The sequence below is a fragment of the Homarus americanus genome, unplaced genomic scaffold (genome assembly GCF_018991925.1).
Source record: "Homarus americanus isolate GMGI-L3 unplaced genomic scaffold, GMGI_Hamer_2.0 scaffold21500, whole genome shotgun sequence".
NCBI classification, from domain to species: Eukaryota; Metazoa; Arthropoda; class Malacostraca; order Decapoda; family Nephropidae; genus Homarus; species Homarus americanus.
Window position 1 is genome coordinate 38,354 of NW_024754642.1, and position 5,472 is coordinate 43,825.

Genomic DNA, 5,472 nt, shown 5'->3' on the forward strand with positions numbered 1-5,472 from the left:
GATACAATCTTAATATGTCGGCTATCTTGCCATTAGAGATGAAGTGTTGTGCCATTTCACACACAGTGTGCTTGGACCTGTCCCTAAAATGTTCTATCTTCACACAGTCGAGGACGTAGTGTTCAAGTGTGTGGCCATATGTATGGCCACACACCTTACATTTAGTTTTGTTTACATCTGCTTGAGGAACATACTGCCAAAGGTACTTATATCCTAACCTTAATCTAGCGGTTACAACATCTTGTAATCTAGTGATCTTGTTACTTGCTCCATATACATGTTTCACTTGATACATATCATCATGGTAACCAATGGATCGACTAGTGCCTGTTTGCACTTGTCTACTTGCGTCAAACTCATCAATAAGTTCTTTCCTAATTACACTTCGCACTATGGTGCTAATATTAGAATTGTTAAAAAAGTGTACCTAGGCTATATAAGATCTCTGATAGATTACCACGCACCAGCCCTGGTCATTCGTGACGTGAAAGGCGTTGACAAGCTCGAGAAAATGCAAAATAAAGCCCTCAGAATTATCCTAGGATGTCCCATGAGCACTTAAGTACTTAATATGAGGAAAGAACTAGGTATACCCAGTGTTAAAGATAGAATAATTGAAGTCAACCTCATGATAGCCCTGAGGCTTCTGCGTGGTGATCCTGATAACATTGTTTCCTTAAAATTGCTAGAATGTATGAACCATGGGACTACTGAGTCTAAATGGATCCAAACTACAGCTACACATATGAAGATGTTTGGACTAGACCACCTGTACAAAGTTGAGACACAACAGCGCTTCCTGCCACCCTGGCGGACAGCTCCCTTCGATATCACAATACCGACGTATCCGCCTAAAAATTAATTATACAAAGCATTTATCTCCAATACTCTGCCAAATTAAGAGCTCTTGAACACATACACACTCTACAGACTGATGATAATATCACACAGACCATCTACACTGATGGATCTCTTAACACCGCCTGTGGGAGGGCTGGAAGTGCTATTGTTGTGACTCAACCTGACGGTAATATAATTGAGAAAGGAGTTAGAATTAACAACTTGGCAACCACTCTACAAACTGAATTAGTTGCCATACTCACTAGGGTGTGTCATACGGAGGCGAATTTTTTTTTTTTTAGTTTGAAAAATCAGCCCATGGTATTAATGATGTACAGTAGTTCTATGTGCAGAATCATGTGATATCTTCAGATTTGAAAAGTTTTCATTTTTTGCTAGGTAAATTTTAACTTGAAATTTTATGAAAATTCAGTATTCCCACCCTTTTACCAACACCACTAAATAGCTTATTTAAAGTAAAGTAAATGTTTCAGGTTAATTTATTAGGATGAAAATGATCCAGAATAGTGAAACGAATGATCTTGACACATTTATTAAATTGAATATTCCTTTAGAAAACACAATCATCAAATACAAAAACCGGTTTTACTACTACGACCCGATGTTGCTGCACACCATAGAGAACATGTCTTTCTTGCTTCTGTTTCTACTCATCACCTCCCTGCTGACCACCTGAGCTCGGATGTAGCCTTCCCTCCTCTCCTGGCTGTACACGTGACTGCTGGCCTCGCTCACTTGCTGTACACAACGCTCTATACTCTGGGTGTGCGAGGGCCAGGCAGGGACATGCATGGGGTTGTCCAGGAAAGCTCTGACTTGAACATTGGTGAGGCTGCAGGTAAGAGGGGGCTCACTGCCAGCCTGGATGTTATCGAGATCTATGAGATCAGTGAGGGTCTTGGCACCTAGATTGACTTCAGGAGTCTTCCTGACCCTGAAGGAATCGTCACCAACTGATTCGTCATGCCCAGATCCTCTCATAAGTCTCATATCCAAGATATTTTTGACTGCCACTCTTCTCTCCTCCTCATCCTTACTGCAGAGCATTGTCTGCAGAACTGCCTCGGGATGAGCATACCAGGAAGATCTCCTCACAGTCTGCTCCACAATCTGAACAACCTTCCTTGGCTGACTCCTCAGGAGCTCAAGCTGGAAGAGAACATGCCTCGGACCTTCGGAGAACGATGACTTGACCTTGGTGTTGAACCAATTTGGCAAGTAGACACTCACGATGAATTGGACAATAAGTCTCAGGCTGTGAAGCTGGTTCCCTTTCAGTTTATGATGAGCGACCCAACTTCTGCAGAACCTGAGAGCCGTTGTGAGCCACCTAGAATGTGAGACTGGACCTATCTGCAGGTAAGCAAGTCTATCAGGCATGACCCCAGTTTTGATGGCACTGCAAATCATGTAACCATAGTACTGGTCAGTACTCAGGTCGTCAATGACAGTATGTGCAAGCTCAACGAGTGGAGGGCCAACTGTGATTTTTTCAAAGCTCGGATTTATTTCTAACTCAGTGGCAGAGTCCAGCATCTTGCCAAGAGGACCAGACCATCTGTTGTTTGAAAGAGTCTTGCCATCCAGCTCCTGGATCAGATGTCTGAGTGGCAACTCGTTGGTGTGGAGGTCACAAACAATCCAGACCAGCTTCCTCCCAATCTTCCGCTCTATCCACTGTATGACCCCCCTTGCCACCCTGTGTTCGTGTTGGTGCTGTCCCCTCCAATGGCCTGCAGGGTCTGGTCTACGTTCTCTCTCTGAGCCAGTTCACAATGTTATCTGCCACTATCTCAGCTGGTTTCCTGCTGTCATCTTTCTCTGGAGTGAAATGCCACAAATACTTCCCTCCTGGTTCACTGCAGCAGGAGTAGTGTTCCTCCTTCACCATGGCAGGGAACAACTTGTCAGAATCTCCAACTTTCATGAACACTTTAGTGTCATCCCTTCTCCCATCAAAGAACAAACAATTGATTCCATTTTCTCTTATCCCCTTATCAAACTCCTCTTCTAGGTTACTGACAAGTTTCTCCTGAGCTCTCCTTACTTTGTTATGATCTATCACCAGGTGAACATCATCAGGTGTTATCAAACCACCGTCAACCCAGGCAGCTGTTGCTATCTCTGCAGTTTCTCTGAGACCAGTGTGGTGTCGCATGCTGGCCAGAGCTATGCTCGGGATATCTTTCCTATTTCGAATCTTATGCCTGGAAGGTTTGGGATCATTATTTTCTGGGTTAGGGACAAAGTCACCATTCTCCTGGTCAGCACTCGGATCAGCCATGGGGAAGTCATTAAACTCTGAATCAGCTTGACTCCAATCATCGGCCTTTTTTACCTCAACCTGGGCCTTCTCAAGCTCTTTTCCTCGGCAACTCTTCTCCTCTTCTGTCTCTCTGTGGCAGCCTCCTGTCTCTTGGACTCCGGAATATCTTGGCTAGAAATCATGAGAGCCCCTATACTGCCAGTCTTCTCTCTCTGTGCTTTGACAAATGCCAGTTCGATCACAGGAATCTTCAGTTCACGCTTGCAAATACAGGAGATGTGGGCCTCGGATTTACAGTCACGATCGCATCCAAACTCAGGACAGAGAACAATTGGGCACTTGCAAGTAATTATGTCAAAAAACTGGTCCAGTTGCTTGGCAAAACTGTCCTCAACTGCAAGTTTTCCTCTCCGAAGTGAGATATCTCTTGCCTTTTCCCAACTGGCTTGCAGTCTCTCACTAATCTTCTTCTTACTTGTTATGACTGGAGGCTTGAACTGAGCGTTAGCCAGAGTGTACTATGCCAAGACAGATTTGGTCATATCACTGGCAATGTCTTTGTTTGTGTAAGTTCTTTGGTTCTTTTCACTGATTTGCCTGATTAAAACACCGTATCTCAAAGCATCTCTCAATGTAGGCAACTCCGACTTCAGGAGCTCTCTCCCAGACCCAAGATAGTGACTGAGATGGCTGGATTTTTGGCTCCTCGTCCTGACACAAGCAGCCATCGCAAATATTATCAACTTATAAATGCATCAGAATCTGAAACAGAAAAAAATATTGTTAGTTGGGTTGTTAAAGAATGAAGTCAGAAAGCAATGTTCACTATTTAATTGTAATGCACTAATGCAGCTTGACGTTAGATTTTCGATAAATTTCACGCTAAAATTTACCTAGCAAAAGGTTGCAAAATATTGAAACTGAAATTATTTTCTGTTTATATACACTAAAATCTACCAAAAAAGTGATGGGCCATTAGTTTTAGCTGATCTTCCCTCCTATGACACACCCTAATACTCACAGCTATTAAATTCATTGAAACCACTGTTACTGACAGTCTCATCATCGCTGACTCTCTATCCTCAGTACTTGCCCTTGGCACCCTGGACTCAGGTTGTCACGATCTTGTCTCTGAAGCGAGACACAAATATGCGTGCCTTGTTGACCGGGGTGTCAAGGTCAAACTGTTGTGGATCCCCTCTCACATAGGCCTCATAAAACATGACAGAGTTGATGCCCTCGCCAAACTCGCGTCTAACAAAGACACCTTTGAATACAATTTGGGTCTGTCAAAAAGAACCCTTAAAACTGTTGAACACCAAAATGACCATTTCAGTGTTTTCCCTTCTCCACACATCCGTGCGGCGCTGGTGCAGGGATACCACTTGCCATTATTGTCAGTTGAGTCTATTACAGTGTCTGCTCTCTAACTTACGTCAAATTATATTATGTAATGCTCACATTGTAAAGACATTTAATTCCTTCATGAAACACTCAAGATTAAACGTGGAACATACTGTATATTCTTGAAAGTTTATGTGAGAATCTCGTGGCAGCCCTGGTTGTAGCTGCGTTGCCAATTCTGTATAGATATGTAAATACCAAGATATGTGAACACGCCTGACGCCAAGACTCTGTTACCATTCATTGTACCATTTACTCACATGTCTGTATTACTACATATTATTATAGCATGTCTGATATCTATGCTTATGTCTAATGCCTACGTTCACTTACTATGTCCCGATATACTGTGTCTGTACCGCGCTAGTCAAGTAACTAGAAGACCTCATTTATTGTCCTAGTAATGTCTAGCAACTCTCCTTGCCTAGCTAGTTAACTTCCCTCAGATCGGCCTCGGCCTACCTACGGCCAGGGGTCCCTTGTGCTCGCTTCTGTATCGGTTGGCTATCCCGCCAAGTCTTGTACCACTTATTGAATATATCTACTGCTCGTGCTCTGGAGTTTGAAGAACCTTGTCTAGGATTTCATCCCACCACAAATTCCTTCAAGTATTACCAGGTAAAATTGCGAGCACGAGACCCAGGGTGGGATCGATCATCGGTGCATCTTTGGCTGACTGCACATTCGACTAGGTCTGGCCACTCAGGACGCGAGCACACACTAGCCGTAAGTTGATCGACCGAGCACTGCGTACGTGCATAATTTGTGGAAGGAGCAAATGGAAGCCTACCCACCAGAGCCAAGCTGACCTGCCAGAAGACCAGGTACATTCCAGAAGACCGCCAATTCATCTGCACCCGAGTCGACTGTTTCGGTTTCGGTCCCTTCGTGGTTAAACAAGGCCGGGCCCTGGCGAAAAGATGGGGATGCTTATTTACATG